General features: G+C 52.7%; 15 non-coding genes across 15 annotated transcripts; all 15 read left to right on the top strand.

Annotated features, from left to right (window-relative positions):
• Positions 1-528: 528 nt before the first annotated feature.
• Positions 529-622, top strand: LOC142837944 (small nucleolar RNA SNORD116). The gene has a single exon (XR_012908399.1). It is a non-coding gene; the product is annotated as a small nucleolar RNA SNORD116 (small nucleolar RNA).
• A 1,133-nt stretch (positions 623-1,755) lies between these two features.
• Positions 1,756-1,849, top strand: LOC142837945 (small nucleolar RNA SNORD116). The gene has a single exon (XR_012908400.1). It is a non-coding gene; the product is annotated as a small nucleolar RNA SNORD116 (small nucleolar RNA).
• A 1,133-nt stretch (positions 1,850-2,982) lies between these two features.
• Positions 2,983-3,076, top strand: LOC142837946 (small nucleolar RNA SNORD116). Its single transcript, XR_012908401.1, has one exon. It is a non-coding gene; the product is annotated as a small nucleolar RNA SNORD116 (small nucleolar RNA).
• A 1,132-nt stretch (positions 3,077-4,208) lies between these two features.
• LOC142837947 (small nucleolar RNA SNORD116) lies at positions 4,209-4,302 on the top strand. Its single transcript, XR_012908402.1, has one exon. It is a non-coding gene; the product is annotated as a small nucleolar RNA SNORD116 (small nucleolar RNA).
• Positions 4,303-5,433: 1,131 nt separating this feature from the next.
• LOC142837906 (small nucleolar RNA SNORD116) lies at positions 5,434-5,526 on the top strand. Its single transcript, XR_012908364.1, has one exon. It is a non-coding gene; the product is annotated as a small nucleolar RNA SNORD116 (small nucleolar RNA).
• Positions 5,527-6,666: 1,140 nt separating this feature from the next.
• On the top strand, positions 6,667-6,760 carry LOC142837948 (small nucleolar RNA SNORD116). The gene has a single exon (XR_012908403.1). It is a non-coding gene; the product is annotated as a small nucleolar RNA SNORD116 (small nucleolar RNA).
• A 1,132-nt stretch (positions 6,761-7,892) lies between these two features.
• LOC142837907 (small nucleolar RNA SNORD116) lies at positions 7,893-7,985 on the top strand. Its single transcript, XR_012908365.1, has one exon. It is a non-coding gene; the product is annotated as a small nucleolar RNA SNORD116 (small nucleolar RNA).
• Positions 7,986-9,125: 1,140 nt separating this feature from the next.
• On the top strand, positions 9,126-9,219 carry LOC142837949 (small nucleolar RNA SNORD116). Its single transcript, XR_012908404.1, has one exon. It is a non-coding gene; the product is annotated as a small nucleolar RNA SNORD116 (small nucleolar RNA).
• A 1,132-nt stretch (positions 9,220-10,351) lies between these two features.
• On the top strand, positions 10,352-10,444 carry LOC142838061 (small nucleolar RNA SNORD116). Its single transcript, XR_012908505.1, has one exon. It is a non-coding gene; the product is annotated as a small nucleolar RNA SNORD116 (small nucleolar RNA).
• Positions 10,445-11,584: 1,140 nt separating this feature from the next.
• LOC142837950 (small nucleolar RNA SNORD116) lies at positions 11,585-11,678 on the top strand. Its single transcript, XR_012908405.1, has one exon. It is a non-coding gene; the product is annotated as a small nucleolar RNA SNORD116 (small nucleolar RNA).
• A 1,131-nt stretch (positions 11,679-12,809) lies between these two features.
• Positions 12,810-12,902, top strand: LOC142837970 (small nucleolar RNA SNORD116). The gene has a single exon (XR_012908422.1). It is a non-coding gene; the product is annotated as a small nucleolar RNA SNORD116 (small nucleolar RNA).
• A 1,143-nt stretch (positions 12,903-14,045) lies between these two features.
• On the top strand, positions 14,046-14,139 carry LOC142837978 (small nucleolar RNA SNORD116). Its single transcript, XR_012908430.1, has one exon. It is a non-coding gene; the product is annotated as a small nucleolar RNA SNORD116 (small nucleolar RNA).
• Positions 14,140-15,273: 1,134 nt separating this feature from the next.
• On the top strand, positions 15,274-15,366 carry LOC142838055 (small nucleolar RNA SNORD116). Its single transcript, XR_012908500.1, has one exon. It is a non-coding gene; the product is annotated as a small nucleolar RNA SNORD116 (small nucleolar RNA).
• A 1,133-nt stretch (positions 15,367-16,499) lies between these two features.
• On the top strand, positions 16,500-16,593 carry LOC142837951 (small nucleolar RNA SNORD116). Its single transcript, XR_012908406.1, has one exon. It is a non-coding gene; the product is annotated as a small nucleolar RNA SNORD116 (small nucleolar RNA).
• Positions 16,594-17,769: 1,176 nt separating this feature from the next.
• On the top strand, positions 17,770-17,863 carry LOC142837952 (small nucleolar RNA SNORD116). The gene has a single exon (XR_012908407.1). It is a non-coding gene; the product is annotated as a small nucleolar RNA SNORD116 (small nucleolar RNA).
• The last annotated feature ends 22 nt before the right edge of the window (positions 17,864-17,885 follow it).

Genomic DNA, 17,885 nt, shown 5'->3' on the forward strand with positions numbered 1-17,885 from the left:
TACACCTGTTGTCCGATCATCCCACTGAGACCCACCAGCTCAAGCCCTCCCAGAGCCAGTTTCATGGCTCCCACTGTAACAAGGGCCTGTGTTTTATGTCTTCACAGTGTTGCATCTGTGGCACGCATGGCCACAGGGCAGAGAGAATGGCCCAACACCCCAGGCCATGCCTACGGCTGATGGCAGCAGCCTGAGCCTGTCGCACTGTGGTCCAGTGGTGTTGGTGACTTGCAGCAGAAGGCCAGAGGACCAAGGTAAGCATGACATGAATTGGCAGCACGAGCTGACGATTGTCGGGTCTTGGTGGTGCTGCGAGGTGTGCCCATTCGTGCCTCCAGACCTGTCTGCACCCGCCTGTAGCAGACTTAGGTCCTCAAGGTGCTCCCGCATTCAATGCATGGACACATTGCAACCTCCCTTTCCCAGATGGGGCACGTCTGGGCAGTTCTCGCACTCCCCAACACCCACCCTGGCTTGAGAGGAGACCTACCTCTGAAAGTCTCTGGGCCAGGCCACTCCAGCGTGCTTGGATCGATGATGATTCCCAGTCAATCATTCCTTGGAAAAGCTGAACAAAATGAGTGAAAACTCAGTACCACCGCTCTCATCGAGACTGAGGTCCTGCACCTTGGGTCACCCAGGTCCTCTGGGAGTAGGATACGGGAATGCCAACCACTCCCCTGCTCCTGCCCTCCTCCAGCAGTGGCATAGCATCTCTTAGAGTGAAGTCCTGTGGGGAAGGCTTAGTGCACTTTGAGCCTTTGCATTAGCAAGAGAGAGGTTTGCAGGTGCCAGTAGCCGTGGCTGTAGTTTGTCAGACCTGCTCAGGGAATAGGAGGCATGGTTTGCTCAGGGAACATGTCCAAAGAGCTGAGTCCTGAGCCTTGAGCTTGAGACTGCCATGGGGGCGTGCCCTTGTTGATCAATTTAGTGAGCTGGTTTCCGGGCTGACTTTATTCAGACTAGCCTCCGATGATATTTATTCATTTATTTACTTATTTATTTATTTATTCATTTATTTTGAGTAAGAGGGTGCTTGCTGGTGTTGCAGTAGCTAAATGTGTTGGGCGGAGAGATATTAGTTGAATGGCTGCAGAGAGGGCCAAATATCACCTTGAAGGCCACGGAGGGTGCCAGGCTCAAGCCAAGCCGTGAGACATGAAAAGTTTGCTGTCACCCATCGGGCAAACCATGCTGCAGATTTGGGCAGAACAGGGGAGCTGGCAGTACACCTGTTGTCCGATCATCCCACTGAGACCCACCAGCTCAAGCCATCCCAGAGCCAGTTTCATGGCTCCCACTGTAACAAGGGCCTGTGTTTTATGTCTTCACAGTGTTGCATCTGTGGCACGCATGGCCACAGGGCAGAGAGAATGGCCCAACACCCCAGGCCATGCCTACGGCTGATGGCAGCAGCCTGAGCCTGTCGCACTGTGGTCCAGTGGTGTTGGTGACTTGCAGCAGAAGGCCAGAGGACCAAGGTAAGCATGACATGAATTGGCAGCACGAGCTGACGATTGTCGGGTCTTGGTGGTGCTGCGAGGTGTGCCCATTCGTGCCTCCAGACCTGTCTGCACCCGCCTGTAGCAGACTTAGGTCCTCAAGGTGCTCCCGCATTCAATGCATGGACACATTGCAACCTCCCTTTCCCAGATGGGGCACGTCTGGGCAGTTCTCGCACTCCCCAACACCCACCCTGGCTTGAGAGGAGACCTACCTCTGAAAGTCTCTGGGCCAGGCCACTCCAGCGTGCTTGGATCGATGATGATTCCCAGTCAATCATTCCTTGGAAAAGCTGAACAAAATGAGTGAAAACTCAGTACCACCGCTCTCATCGAGACTGAGGTCCTGCACCTTGGGTCACCCAGGTCCTCTGGGAGTAGGATACGGGAATGCCAACCACTCCCCTGCTCCTGCCCTCCTCCAGCAGTGGCATAGCATCTCTTAGAGTGAAGTCCTGTGGGGAAGGCTTAGTGCACTTTGAGCCTTTGCATTAGCAAGAGAGAGGTTTGCAGGTGCCAGTAGCCGTGGCTGTAGTTTGTCAGACCTGCTCAGGGAATAGGAGGCATGGTTTGCTCAGGGAACATGTCCAAAGAGCTGAGTCCTGAGTCTTGAGCTTGAGACTGCCATGGGGGCGTGCCCTTGTTGATCAATTTAGTGAGCTGGTTTCCGGGCTGACTTTATTCAGACTAGCCTCCGATGATATTTATTCATTTATTTACTTATTTATTTATTTATTCATTTATTTTGAGTAAGAGGGTGCTTGCTGGTGTTGCAGTAGCTAAATGTGTTGGGCGGAGAGATATTAGTTGAATGGCTGCAGAGAGGGCCAAATATCACCTTGAAGGCCACGGAGGGTGCCAGGCTCAAGCCAAGCCGTGAGACCTGAAAAGTTTGCTGTCACCCATCGGGCAAACCATGCTGGAGATTTGGGCAGAACAGGGGAGCTGGCAGTACACCTGTTGTCCGATCATCCCACTGAGACCCACCAGCTCAAGCCCTCTCAGAGCCAGTTTCATGGCTCCCACTGTAACAAGGGCCTGTGTTTTATGTCTTCACAGTGTTGCATCTGTGGCACGCATGGCCACAGGGCAGAGAGAATGGCCCAACACCCCAGGCCATGCCTACGGCTGATGGCAGCAGCCTGAGCGTGTCGCACTGTGGTCCAGTGGTGTTGGTGACTTGCAGCAGAAGGCCAGAGGACCAAGGTAAGCATGACATGAATTGGCAGCACGAGCTGACGATTGTCGGGTCTTGGTGGTGCTGCGAGGTGTGCCCATTCGTGCCTCCAGACCTGTCTGCACCCGCCTGTAGCAGACTTAGGTCCTCAAGGTGCTCCCGCATTCAATGCATGGACACATTGCAACCTCCCTTTCCCAGATGGGGCACGTCTGGGCAGTTCTCGCACTCCCCAACACCCACCCTGGCTTGAGAGGAGACCTACCTCTGAAAGTCTCTGGGCCAGGCCACTGCAGCGTGCTTGGATCGATGATGATTCCCAGTCAATCATTCCTTGGAAAAGCTGAACAAAATGAGTGAAAACTCAGTACCACCGCTCTCATCGAGACTGAGGTCCTGCACCTTGGGTCACCTAGGTCCTCTGGGAGTAGGATACGGGAATGCCAACCACTCCCCTGCTTCTGCCCTCCTCCAGCAGTGGCATAGCATCTCTTAGAGTGAAGTCCTGTGGGGAAGGCTTAGTGCACTTTGAGCCTTTGCATTAGCAAGAGAGAGGTTTGCAGGTGCCAGTAGCCGTGGCTGTAGTTTGTCAGACCTGCTCAGGGAATAGGAGGCATGGTTTGCTCAGGGAACATGTCCAAAGAGCTGAGTCCTGAGCCTTGAGCTTGAGACTGCCATGGGGGCGTGCCCTTGTTGATCAATTTAGTGAGCTAGTTTCCGGGCGGACTTTATTCAGACTAGCCTCCGATGATATTTATTCATTTATTTACTTATTTATTTATTTATTCATTTATTTTGAGTAAGAGGGTGCTTGCTGGTGTTGCAGTAGCTAAATGTGTTGGGCGGAGAGATATTAGTTGAATGGCTGCAGAGAGGGCCAAATATCACCTTGAAGGCCACGGAGGGTGCCAGGCTCAAGCCAAGCCGTGAGACCTGAAAAGTTTGCTGTCACCCATCGGGCAAACCATGCTGGAGATTTGGGCAGAACAGGGGAGCTGGCAGTACACCTGTTGTCCGATCATCCCACTGAGACCCACCAGCTCAAGCCCTCCCAGAGCCAGTTTCATGGCTCCCACTGTAACAAGGGCCTGTGTTTTATGTCTTCACAGTGTTGCATCTGTGGCACGCATGGCCACAGGGCAGAGAGAATGGCCCAACACCCCAGGCCATGCCTACGGCTGATGGCAGCAGCCTGAGCCTGTCGCACTGTGGTCCAGTGGTGTTGGTGACTTGCAGCAGAAGGCCAGAGGACCAAGGTAAGCATGACATGAATTGGCAGCACGAGCTGACGATTGTCGGGTCTTGGTGGTGCTGCGAGGTGTGCCCATTCGTGCCTCCAGACCTGTCTGCACCCGCCTGTAGCAGACTTAGGTCCTCAAGGTGCTCCCGCATTCAATGCATGGACACATTGCAACCTCCCTTTCCAGATGGGGCACGTCTGGGCAGTTCTCGCACTCCCCAACACCCACCCTGGCTTGAGAGGAGACCTACCTCTGAAAGTCTCTGGGCCAGGCCACTCCAGCGTGCTTGGATCGATGATGATTCCCAGTCAATCATTCCTTGGAAAAGCTGAACAAAATGAGTGAAAACTCAGTACCACCGCTCTCATCGAGACTGAGGTCCTGCACCTTGGGTCACCCAGGTCCTCTGGGAGTAGGATACGGGAATGCCAACCACTCCCCTGCTCCTGCCCTCCTCCAGCAGTGGCATAGCATCTCTTAGAGTGAAGTCCTGTGGGGAAGGCTTAGTGCACTTTGAGCCTTTGCATTAGCAAGAGAGAGGTTTGCAGGTGCCAGTAGCCGTGGCTGTAGTTTGTCAGACCTGCTCAGGGGATAGGAGGCATGGTTTGCTCAGGGAACATGTCCAAAGAGCTGAGTCCTGAGCCTTGAGCTTGAGACTACCAAGGGGCGTGCCCTTGTTAATCAATTTAGTGAGCTGGTTTCCGGGCTGACTTTATTCAGACTAGCCTCCGATGATATTTATTCATTTATTTACTTATTTATTTATTTATTCATTTATTTTGAGTAAGAGGGTTCTTGCTACTGTTGCAGTAGCTAAATGTGTTGGGCGGAGAGATATTAGTTGAATGGCTGCAGAGTGGGCCAAATATCACCTGAAAGCCTCAGAGGGTGCCAGGCTCAAGCCAAGCCGTGAGACCTGAAAAGTTGGCTGTCACCCATCGGGCAAACCATGCTGGAGATTTGGGCAGAACAGGGGAGCTGGCAGAACACCTGTTGTCCGATCATCCCACTGAGACCCAGCAGCCCAAGCCCTCCCAGAGCCAGTTTCATGGCTCCCACTGTAACAAGGGCCTGTGTTTTATGTCTTCACAGTGTTGCATCTGTGGCACGCATGGCCACAGGGCAGAAAGAATGGCCCAACACCCCAGGCCATGCCTACGGCCGATGGCAGCAGCCTGAGCCTGTTGCACTATGGTCCAATGGTGTTGGTGACTTGCAGCAGAAGGCAAGAGGACCAAGGTAAGCATGACATGAATTGGCAGCACGAGCTGACGATTGTCGGGTCTTGGTGGTGCTGCGAGGTGTGCCCATTCGTGCCTCCAGACCTGTCTGCACCTGCCTGTAGCAGACTTGGGTCCTCAAGGTGCTCCTTACTTCCATGCATGGACACATTGCAACCTCCCTTTCCCAGATGGGGCACGCCTGGGCAGTTCTTGCACTCCCCAACACCCACCCTGGCTTGAGAAGAGACCTACCTCTGAAAGTCTCTGGGCCAGGCCACTCCAGCGTGCTTGGATCGATGATGATTCCCAATAAAACATTCCTTGGAAATCTGAACAAAATGAGTGAAAACTCAGTACCACCGCTGTCATCGAGACTGAGGTCCTGCATCTTGGGTCACCCAGGTCCCCTGGGAGTAGGATACAGGAATGCCAACCACTCCCCTGCTCCTGCCCTCCTCCAGCAGTGGCATAGTATCTTTTAGAGTGAAGTCCTGTGGGGAAGGCTTAGTGCACTTTGAGCCTTTGCATTAGCAAGAGAGAGGTTTGCAGGTGCCAGTAGCCGTGGCTGTAGTTTGTCAGACCTGCTCAGGGAATAGGAGGCATGGTTTGCTCAGGGAACATGTCCAAAGAGCTGAGTCCTGAGCCTTGAGCTTGAGACTGCCATGGGGGCGTGCCCCTGTTAATCAATCCAGTGAGCTGGTTTCTGGGCTGACTTTATTCAGACTATACTCCGATTATATTTATTCATTTATTTACTTATTTATTTATTTATTTATTTATTCATTTATTTTGAGTAAGAGTGTGCTTGCTGCTGTTGCAGTAGCTAAATGTGTTGGGCGGAGAGATATTAGTTGAATGGCTGCAGAGAGGGCCAAATATCACCTTCAAGGCCATGGAGGGTGCCAGGTTCAAGCCAAGACGTGAGACCTGAAAAGTTTGCTGTCACCCATCGGGCAAACCATGCTGGAGATTTGGGCAGAACAGGGGAGCTGGCAGAACACCTGTTGTCCGATCATCCCACTGAGACCCTCCAGCACAAACCCTCCCAGAGCCAGTTTCATGGCTCCCACTGTAACAAGGGCCTGTGTTTTATGTCTTCACAGTGTTGCATCTGTGGCACGCATGGCCACAGGGCAGAGAGAATGGCCCAACACCCCAGGCCATGCCTACGGCTGATGGCAGCAGCCTGAGCCTGTCGCACTGTGGTCCAGTCGTGTTGGTGACTTGCAGCAGAAGGCCAGAGGAGCAAGGTAAGCATGACATGAATTGGCAGCAATTGCTGACGATTGTCGGGTCTTGGTGGTGCTGCGAGGTGTGCCCAATCGTGCCTCCAGACCTGTCTGCACCCGCCTGTAGCACACATAGGTCCTCAAGGTGCTTTCGCCTTCAATGCATGGACACATTGCAACCTCCTTTCCCAGATGGGGCACGTCTGGGCAGTTCTCGCATTCCACAACACCCACCCTGGCTTGAGAGGAGACCTACCTCTGAAAGTCTCTGGGCCAGGCCACTCCAGTGTGCTTGGATCGATGATGATTCCCAGTCAATCATTCCTTGGAAAAGCTGAACAAAATGAGTGAAAACTCAGTACCACCGCTCTCATCGAGACTGAGGTCCTGCACCTTGGGTCACCCAGGTCCTCTGGGAGTAGGATACAGGAATGCCAACCACTCCCCTGCTCCTGCCATCCTCCAGCAGTGGCATAGCATCTCTTAGAGTGAAGTCCTGTGGGGAAGGCTTAGTGCACTTTGAGCCTTTGCATTAGCAAGAGAGAGGTTTGCAGGTACCAGTAGCCATGGCTGTCAGTTTGTCAGACCTGCTCAGGAAATAGGAGGCATGGTTTGCTCAGGGAACATGTCCAAAGAGCTGAGTCCTGAGCCTTGAGCTTGAGACTGCCATGGGGGCGTGCCCTTGTTAATCAATCCAGTGAGCTGGTTTCCGGGGTGACTTTATTCAGACTATCCTCCAATGATATTTATTCATTTATTTACTTATTTATTTATTTATTCATTTATTTTGAGTAAGAGGGTGCATGCTACTGTTGCAGTAGCTATGTGTTGGGCGGAGAGATATTAGTTGAATGGCTGCAGAGAGGGCCAAATATCACCTTGAAGGCCAAGGAGGGAGCCAGGCTCAAGCCAAGCCGTGAGACCTGAAAAGTTTGCTGTCACCCATCGGGCAAACCATGCTGGAGATTTGGGCAGAACAGGGGAGCTGGCAGAACACCTGTTGTCCGATCATCCCACTGAGACCCAGCAGCCCAAGCCCTCCCAGAGCCAGTTTCATGGCTCCCACTGTAACAAGGGCCTGTGTTTTATGTCTTCACAGTGTTGCATCTGTGGCACGCATGGCCACAGGGCAGAAAGAATGGCCCAACACCCCAGGCCATGCCTACGGCTGATGGTAGCAGCCTGAGCCTGTCGTACTGTGGTCCATTGGTGTTGGTGACTTGCAGCAGAAGGCCAGAGGACCAAGGTAAGCATGACATGAATTGGCAGCACGAGCTGACGATTGTCGGGTCTTGGTGGTGCTGCGAGGTGTGCCCATTCGTGCCTCCAGACCTGTCTGCACCTGCCTGTAGCAGACTTGGGTCCTCAAGGTGCTCCTGACTTCCATGCATGGACACATTGCAACCTCCCTTTCCCAGATGGGGCACGCCTGGGCAGTTCTTGCACTCCCCAACACCCACCCTGGCTTGAGAAGAGACCTACCTCTGAAAGTCTCTGGGCCAGGCCACTCCAGCGTGCTTGGATCGATGATGATTCCCAATAAAACATTCCTTGGAAATCTGAACAAAATGAGTGAAAACTCAGTACCACCGCTGTCATCGAGACTGAGGTCCTGCATCTTGGGTCACCCAGGTCCCCTGGGAGTAGGATACAGGAATGCCAACCACTCCCCTGCTCCTGCCCTCCTCCAGCAGTGGCATAGCTTCTCTTAGAGTGAAGTCCTGTGGGGAAGGCTTAGTGCACTTTGAGCCTTTGCATTAGCAAGAGAGAGGTTTGCAGGTGCCAGTAGCCGTGGCTGTAGTTTGTCAGACCTGCTCAGGGAATAGGAGGCATGGTTTGCTCAGGGAACATGTCCAAAGAGCTGAGTCCTGAGCCTTGAGCTTGAGACTGCCATGGGGGCGTGCCCCTGTTAATCAATCCAGTGAGCTGGTTTCCGGGCTGACTTTATTCAGACTATACTCCGATTATATTTATTCATTTATTTACTTATTTATTTATTTATTTATTTATTCATTTATTTTGAGTAAGAGTGTGCTTGCTGCTGTTGCAGTAGCTAAATGTGTTGGGCGGAGAGATATTAGTTGAATGGCTGCAGAGAGGGCCAAATATCACCTTCAAGGCCATGGAGGGTGCCAGGTTCAAGCCAAGACGTGAGACCTGAAAAGTTTGCTGTCACCCATCGGGCAAACCATGCTGGAGATTTGGGCAGAACAGGGGAGCTGGCAGAACACCTGTTGTCCGATCATCCCACTGAGACCCTCCAGCACAAACCCTCCCAGAGCCAGTTTCATGGCTCCCACTGTAACAAGGGCCTGTGTTTTATGTCTTCACAGTGTTGCATCTGTGGCACGCATGGCCACAGGGCAGAGAGAATGGCCCAACACCCCAGGCCATGCCTACGGCTGATGGCAGCAGCCTGAGCCTGTCGCACTGTGGTCCAGTCGTGTTGGTGACTTGCAGCAGAAGGCCAGAGGAGCAAGGTAAGCATGACATGAATTGGCAGCAATTGCTGACGATTGTCGGGTCTTGGTGGTGCTGCGAGGTGTGCCCAATCGTGCCTCCAGACCTGTCTGCACCCGCCTGTAGCACACATAGGTCCTCAAGGTGCTTTCGCCTTCAATGCATGGACACATTGCAACCTCCTTTCCCAGATGGGGCACGTCTGGGCAGTTCTCGCATTCCACAACACCCACCCTGGCTTGAGAGGAGACCTACCTCTGAAAGTCTCTGGGCCAGGCCACTCCAGCGTGCTTGGATCGATGATGATTCCCAGTCAATCATTCCTTGGAAAAGCTGAACAAAATGAGTGAAAACTCAGTACCACCGCTCTCATCGAGACTGAGGTCCTGCACCTTGGGTCACCCAGGTCCTCTGGGAGTAGGATACGGGAATGCCAACCACTCCCCTGCTCCTGCCATCCTCCAGCAGTGGCATAGCATCTCTTAGAGTGAAGTCCTGTGGGGAAGGCTTAGTGCACTTTGAGCCTTTGCATTAGCAAGAGAGAGGTTTGCAGGTACCAGTAGCCATGGCTGTCAGTTTGTCAGACCTGCTCAGGAAATAGGAGGCATGGTTTGCTCAGGGAACATGTCCAAAGAGCTGAGTCCTGAGCCTTGAGCTTGAGACTGCCATGGGGGCGTGCCCTTGTTAATCAATCCAGTGAGCTGGTTTCCGGGGTGACTTTATTCAGACTATCCTCCAATGATATTTATTCATTTATTTACTTATTTATTTATTTATTCATTTATTGTGAGTAAGAGGGTGCATGCTACTGTTGCAGTAGCTATGTGTTGGGCGGAGAGATATTAGTTGAATGGCTGCAGAGAGGGCCAAATATCACCTTGAAGGCCAAGGAGGGAGCCAGGCTCAAGCCAAGCCGTGAGACCTGAAAAGTTTGCTGTCACCCATCGGGCAAACCATGCTGGAGATTTGGGCAGAACAGGGGAGCTGGCAGAACACCTGTTGTCCGATCATCCCACTGAGACCCAGCAGCCCAAGCCCTCCCAGAGCCAGTTTCATGGCTCCCACTGTAACAAGGGCCTGTGTTTTATGTCTTCACAGTGTTGCATCTGTGGCACGCATGGCCACAGGGCAGAAAGAATGGCCCAACACCCCAGGCCATGCCTACGGCTGATGGTAGCAGCCTGAGCCTGTCGTACTGTGGTCCATTGGTGTTGGTGACTTGCAGCAGAAGGCCAGAGGACCAAGGTAAGCATGACATGAATTGGCAGCACGAGCTGACGATTGTCGGGTCTTGGTGGTGCTGCGAGGTGTGCCCATTCGTGCCTCCAGACCTGTCTGCACCTGCCTGTAGCAGACTTGGGTCCTCAAGGTGCTCCTGACTTCCATGCATGGACACATTGCAACCTCCCTTTCCCAGATGGGGCACGCCTGGGCAGTTCTTGCACTCCCCAACACCCACCCTGGCTTGAGAAGAGACCTACCTCTGAAAGTCTCTGGGCCAGGCCACTCCAGCGTGCTTGGATCGATGATGATTCCCAATAAAACATTCCTTGGAAATCTGAACAAAATGAGTGAAAACTCAGTACCACTGCTCTCATCGAGACTGAGGTCCTGCATCTTGGGTCACCCAGGTCCCCTGGGAGTAGGATACAGGAATGCCAACCACTCCCCTGCTCCTGCCCTCCTCCAGCAGTGGCATAGCTTCTCTTAGAGTGAAGTCCTGTGGGGAAGGCTTAGTGCACTTTGAGCCTTTGCATTAGCAAGAGAGAGGTTTGCAGGTGCCAGTAGCCGTGGCTGTAGTTTGTCAGACCTGCTCAGGGAATAGGAGGCATGGTTTGCTCAGGGAACATGTCCAAAGAGCTGAGTCCTGAGCCTTGAGCTTGAGACTGCCATGGGGGCGTGCCCCTGTTAATCAATCCAGTGAGCTGGTTTCCGGGCTGACTTTATTCAGACTATACTCCGATTATATTTATTCATTTATTTACTTATTTATTTATTTATTTATTTATTCATTTATTTTGAGTAAGAGGGTGCTTGCTGCTGTTGCAGTAGCTAAATGTGTTGGGCGGAGAGATATTAGTTGAATGGCTGCAGAGAGGGCCAAATATCACCTTCAAGGCCATGGAGGGTGCCAGGTTCAAGCCAAGACGTGAGACCTGAAAAGTTTGCTGTCACCCATCGGGCAAACCATGCTGGAGATTTGGGCAGAACAGGGGAGCTGGCAGAACACCTGTTGTCCGATCATCCCACTGAGACCCTCCAGCACAAGCCCTCCCAGAGCCAGTTTCATGGCTCCCACTGTAACAAGGGCCTGTGTTTTATGTCTTCACAGTGTTGCATCTGTGGCACGCATGGCCACAGGGCAGAGAGAATGGCCCAACACCCCAGGCCATGCCTACGGCTGATGGCAGCAGCCTGAGCCTGTCGCACTGTGGTCCAGTCGTGTTGGTGACTTGCAGCAGAAGGCCAGAGGAGCAAGGTAAGCATGACATGAATCGGCAGCAATTGCTGACGATTGTCGGGTCTTGGTGGTGCTGCGAGGTGTGCCCAATCGTGCCTCCAGACCTGTCTGCACCCGCCTGTAGCACACATAGGTCCTCAAGGTGCTTTCGCCTTCAATGCATGGACACATTGCAACCTCCTTTCCCAGATGGGGCACGTCTGGGCAGTTCTCGCATTCCACAACACCCACCCTGGCTTGAGAGGAGACCTACCTCTGAAAGTCTCTGGGCCAGGCCACTCCAGTGTGCTTGGATCGATGATGATTCCCAGTCAATCATTCCTTGGAAAAGCTGAACAAAATGAGTGAAAACTCAGTACCACCGCTCTCATCGAGACTGAGGTCCTGCACCTTGGGTCACCCAGGTCCTTTGGGAGTAGGATACGGGAATGCCAACCACTCCCCTGCTCCTGCCCTCCTCCAGCAGTGGCATAGCATCTCTTAGAGTGAAGTCCTGTGGGGAAGGCTTAGTGCACTTTGAGCCTTTGCATTAGCAAGAGAGAGGTTTGCAGGTACCAGTAGCCATGGCTGTCAGTTTGTCAGACCTGCTCAGGAAATAGGAGGCATGGTTTGCTCAGGGAACATGTCCAAAGAGCTGAGTCCTGAGCCTTGAGCTTGAGACTGCCATGGGGGCGTGCCCTTGTTAATCAATCCAGTGAGCTGGTTTCCGGGCTGACTTTATTCAGACTATCCTCCAATGATATTTATTCATTTATTTACTTATTTATTTATTTATTCATTTATTGTGAGTAAGAGGGTGCATGCTACTGTTGCAGTAGCTATGTGTTGGGCGGAGAGATATTAGTTGAATGGCTGCAGAGAGGGCCAAATATCACCTTGAAGGCCAAGGAGGGTGCCAGGCTCAAGCCAAGCCGTGAGACCTGAAAAGTTTGCTGTCACCCATCGGGCAAACCATGCTGGAGATTTGGGCAGAACAGGGGAGCTGGCAGAACACCTGTTGTCCGATCATCCCACTGAGACCCAGCAGCCCAAGCCCTCCCAGAGCCAGTTTCATGGCTCCCACTGTAACAAGGGCCTGTGTTTTATGTCTTCACAGTGTTGCATCTGTGGCACGCATGGCCACAGGGCAGAAAGAATGGCCCAACACCCCAGGCCATGCCTACGGCTGATGGTAGCAGCCTGAGCCTGTCGTACTGTGGTCCATTGGTGTTGGTGACTTGCAGCAGAAGGCAAGAGGACCAAGGTAAGCATGACATGAATTGGCAGTACGAGCTGAAGATTGTCGGGTCTTGGTGGTGCTGCGAGGTGTGCCCATTCGTGCCTCAGACCTGTCTGCACCCGCCTGTAGCAGACTTGGGTCCTCAAGGTGCTCCTGACTTCCATGCATGGACACATTGCAACCTCCCTTTCCCAGATGGGGCACGCCTGGGCAGTTCTTGCACTCCCCAACACCCACCCTGGCTTGAGAAGAGACCTACCTCTGAAAGTCTCTGGGCCAGGCCACTCCAGCGTGCTTGGAACGATGATGATTCCCAATAAAACATTCCTTGGAAATCTGAACAAAATGAGTGAAAACTCAGTACCACCGCTCTCATCGAGACTGAGGTCCTGCATCTTGGGTCACCCAGGTCCCCTGGGAGTAGGATACAGGAATGCCAACCACTCCCCTGCTCCTGCCCTCCTCCAGCAGTGGCATAGCTTCTCTTAGAGTGAAGTCCTGTGGGGAAGGCTTAGTGCACTTTGAGCCTTTGCATTAGCAAGAGAGAGGTTTGCAGGTGCCAGTAGCCGTGGCTGTAGTTTGTCATACCTGCTCAGGGAATAGGAGGCATGGTTTTCTCAGGGAACATGTCCAAAGAGCTGAGTCCTGAGCCTTGAGCTTGAGACTGCCATGGGGCGTGCCCATGTTAATCAATCCAGTGAGCTGGTTTCCGGGCTGACTTTATTCAGACTATACTCCGATTATATTTATTCATTTATTTACTTATTTATTTATTTATTTATTTATTTATTCATTTATTTTGAGTAAGAGGGTGCTTGCTGCTATTGCAGTAGCTAAATGTGTTGGGCGGAAAGATATTAGTTGAATGGCTGCAGAGAGGGCCAAATATCACCTTCAAGGCCATGGAGGGTGCCAGGTTCAAGCCAAGACGTGAGACCTGAAAAGTTTGCTGTCACCCATCGGGCAAACCATGCTGGAGATTTGGGCAGAACAGGGGACCTGGCAGAACACCTGTTGTCCGATCATCCCACTGAGACCCTCCAGCACAAGCCCTCCCAGAGCCAGTTTCATGGCTCCCACTGTAACAAGGGCCTGTGTTTTATGTCTTCACAGTGTTGCATCTGTGGCACGCATGGCCACAGGGCAGAGAGAATGGCCCAACACCCCAGGCCATGCCTACGGCTGATGGCAGCAGCCTGAGCCTGTCGCACTGTGGTCCAGTGGTGTTGGTGACTTGCAGCAGAAGGCCAGAGGACCAAGGTAAGCATGACATGAATTGGCAGCAATTGCTGACGATTGTCGGGTCTTGGTGGTGCTGCGAGGTGTGCCCAATCGTGCCTCCAGACCTGTCTGCACCCGCCTGTAGCAGACATAGGTCCTCAAGGTGCTTTCGCCTTCAATGCATGGACACATTGCAACCTCCTTTCCCAGATGGGGCACGACTGGGCAGTTCTCGCATTCCACAACACCCACCCTGGCTTGAGAGGAGACCTACCTCTGAAAGTCTCTGGGCCAGGCCACTCCAGTGTGCTTGGATCGATGATGATTCCCAGTCAATCATTCCTTGGAAAAGCTGAACAAAATGAGTGAAAACTCAGTACCACCGCTCTCATCGAGACTGACGTCCTGCACCTTGGGTCACCCAGGTCCTCTGGGAGTAGGATACGGGAATGCCAACCACTCCCCTGCTCCTGCCATCCTCCAGCAGTGGCATAGCATCTCTTAGAGTGAAGTCCTGTGGGGAAGGCTTAGTGCACTTTGAGCCTTTGCATTAGCAAGAGAGAGGTTTGCAGGTACCAGTAGCCATGGCTGTCAGTTTGTCAGACCTGCTCAGGAAATAGGAGGCATGGTTTGCTCAGGGAACATGTCCAAAGAGCTGAGTCCTGAGCCTTGAGCTTGAGACTGCCATGGGGGCGTGCCCTTGTTAATCAATTTAGTGAGCTGGTTTCCGGGCTGACTGTATTCAGACTAGCCTGCGATGATATTTATTCATTTATTTACTTATTTATTTATTTATTCATTTATTTTGAGTAAGAGGGTGCTTGCTGCTGTTGCAGTAGCTAAATGTGTTGGACGGAGAGATATTAGTTGAATGGCTGCAGAGAGGGCCAAATATCACCTTGAAGGCCACGGAGGATGCCAGGCTCAAGCCAAGCCGTGAGACCTGAAAAGTTTGCTGTCACCCATCGGGCAAACCATGCTGGAGATTTGGGCAGAACAGGGGAGCTGGCAGTACACCTGTTGTCCGATCATCCCACTGAGACCCACCAGCTCAAGCCCTCCCAGAGCCAGTTTCATGGCTCCCACTGTAACAAGGGCCTGTGTTTTATGTCTTCACAGTGTTGCATCTGTGGCACGCATGGCCACAGGGCAGAGAGAATGGCCCAACACCCCAGGCCATGCCTACGGCTGATGGCAGCAGCCTGAGCCTGTCGCATTGTGGTCCAGTGGTGTTGGTGACTTGTAGCAGAAGGCCAGAGGACCAAGGTAAGCATGACATGAATTGGCAGCACGAGCTGACGATTGTCGGGTCTTGGTGGTGCTGCGAGGTGTGCCCATTCGTGCCTCCAGACCTGTCTGCACCCGCCTGTAGCAGACTTAGGTCCTCAAGGTGCTTTCGCCTTCAATGCATGGACACATTGCAACCTCCCTTTCCCAGATGGGGCACGCCTGGGCAGTTCTCGCACTCCCCAACACCCATCCTGGCTTGAGAGGAGACCTACCTCTGAAAGTCTCTGGGCCAGGCCACTCCAGCGTGCTTGGATCGATGATGATTCCCAATAAAACATTCCTTGGAAATCTGAACAAAATGAGTGAAAACTCAGTACCACCGCTCTCATCGAGACTGAGGTCCTGCACCTTGCGTCACCTAGGTCCACTGGGAGTAGGATACAGAAATGCCAACCACTCCCCTGCTCCTGACCTCCTCCAGGAGTGCATATCATCTCTTAGAGTGAAGTCCTGTTGGGAAGGCTTAGTGCACTTTCAGCCTTTGCATTAGCAAGAGAGAGGTTTGCAGGTGCCAGTAGCCGTGGCTGTCAGTTTGTCAGACCTGCTCAGGGAATAGGAGGCATGGTTTGCTCAGGGAACATGTCCAAAGAGCTGAGTCCTGAGCCTTGAGCTTGAGACTGCCATGGGGGCGTGCCCTTGTTAATCAATCCAGTGAGTTGGTTTCCGGGCTGAATTTATTCAGACTATCCTGCGATGATATTTATTCATTTATTTACTTATTTATTTATTTATTCATTTATTTTGAGTAAGAGGGTGCTTGCTGCTGTTGCAGTAGCTAAATGTGTTGGGCAGAGAGATATCAGTTGAATGGCTGCAGAGAGGGCCAAATATCACCTTGAAGGCCACGGAGGGTGCCAGGCTCAAGCCACGCCGTGAGACCTGAGGAGTTTGCTATCACCCTTCGGGCAAACCATGCTGGAGATTTGGGCAGAACAGGGGAGCTGGCAGAACACCTGTTGTCCGATCATCCCACTGAGACCCACCAACTGAAGCCCTGCCAGAGCCAGTTTCATGGCTCCCACTGTAACAAGGGCCTGTGTTTTATGTCTTCACAGTGCTGCATCTGTGGCACGCATGGCCACAGGGCAGAGAGAATGGACCAACACCCCAGGCCATGCCTACGCCTGATGGCAGCAACCTGAGCCTGTCGCACTGGGGTCCAGTGGTGTTGGTGCCTTGCAGCAGAAGGCCAGAGGATCAAGGTAAGCATGACATGAATTGGCAGCACGAGCTGACGATTGTCGGGTCTTGGTGGTGCTGCGAGGTGTGCCCATTCGTGCCTCCACACCTGTCTGCACCCGCCTGTAGCAGACTTAGGTCCTCAAGGTGCTCCCGCATTCAATGCATGGACACATTGCAACCTCCCTTTCCCAGATGGGGCACGTCTGGGCAGTTCTCGCACTCCCCAACACCCACCCTGGCTTGAGAGGAGACCTACCTCTGAAAGTCTCTGGGCCAGGCCACTCCAGCGTGCTTGGATCGATGATGATTCCCAGTCAATCATTCCTTGGAAAAGCTGAACAAAATGAGTGAAAACTCAGTACCACCGCTCTCATCGAGACTGAGGTCCTGCACCTTGGGTCACCCAGGTCCTCTGGGAGTAGGATACAGAAATGCCAACCACTCCCCTGCTCCTGCCCTCCTCCAGCAGTGGCATAGCATCTCTTAGAGTGAAGTCCTGTGGGGAAGGCTTAGTGCACTTTGAGCCTTTGCATTAGCAAGAGAGAGGTTTGCAGGTGCCAGTAGCCTGGCTGTCAGTTTGTCAAACCTGCACAGGGAATAGGAGGCAGGTTTTGGTCAGGGTACATGTCCAAAGAGCTGAGTCCTGAGCCTTGAGCTTGAGACTGCCATGGGGGCGTACCCTTGTTAATCAATCCAGTGAGGAGACTGCCATGGGGGCGTGCCCTTGTTAATCAATCCAGTGAGCTGGTTTCCAGGCTGACTTCATTAAGACTATCCTCCGATGATATTTATTCATTTATTTACTTATTTATTTATTTATTCATTTATTTTTATTAAGAGAGTGCTTGTTGGTGTTGCAGTAGCTAAATGTTTTGTGCAGAGAGATATTAGTTGAATGGTTGCAGAGTGGGCCAAATATCACCTTGAAGGCCACGGAGGGTGCCAGGCTCAAGCCAAGCCGTGAGACCTGTAAAGTTTGCTGTCACCCATCGGGAAAACCATGCTGGAGATTTGGGCAGAACAGGGGAGCTGGCAGAACACCTGTTGTCCGATCATCCCACTGAGACCCACCAGCTCAAGCCCTCCCAGAGCCAGTTTCATGGCTCCCACTGTAACAAGGGCCTGTATTTTATGTCTTCACAGTGTTGCATCTGTGGCACGCATGGCCACAGGGCAGAGAGAATGGCCAAACACCCCAGGCCATGCCTACGGCTGATGGCAGCAGCCTGAGCCTGTCGCACTGTGGTCCAGTGGTGTTGGTGACTTGCAGCAGAAGGCCAGAGGACCAAGGTAAGCATGACATGAATTGGCAGCACGAGCTGACGATTGTCGGGTCTTGGTGGTGCTGCGAGGTGTGCCCATTCGTGCCTCCAGACCAGTCTGCACCCGCCTGTAGCAGACTTAGGTCCTCAAGGTGCTCCCGCATTCAATGCATGGACACATTGCAACCTCCCTTTCCCAGATGGGGCACGTCTGGGCAGTTCTCGCACTCCCCAACACCCACCCTGGCTTGAGAGGAGACCTACCTCTGAAAGTCTCTGGGCCAGGCCACTCCAGCGTGCTTGGATCGATGATGATTCCCAGTCAATCATTCCTTGGAAAAGCTGAACAAAATGAGTGAAAACTCAGTACCACCGCTCTCATCGAGACTGAGGTCCTGCACCTTGGGTCACCCAGGTC

The sequence above is a fragment of the Microtus pennsylvanicus genome, chromosome 18 (genome assembly GCF_037038515.1).
Source record: "Microtus pennsylvanicus isolate mMicPen1 chromosome 18, mMicPen1.hap1, whole genome shotgun sequence".
In the NCBI taxonomy this organism is placed as follows: domain Eukaryota; kingdom Metazoa; phylum Chordata; class Mammalia; order Rodentia; family Cricetidae; genus Microtus; species Microtus pennsylvanicus.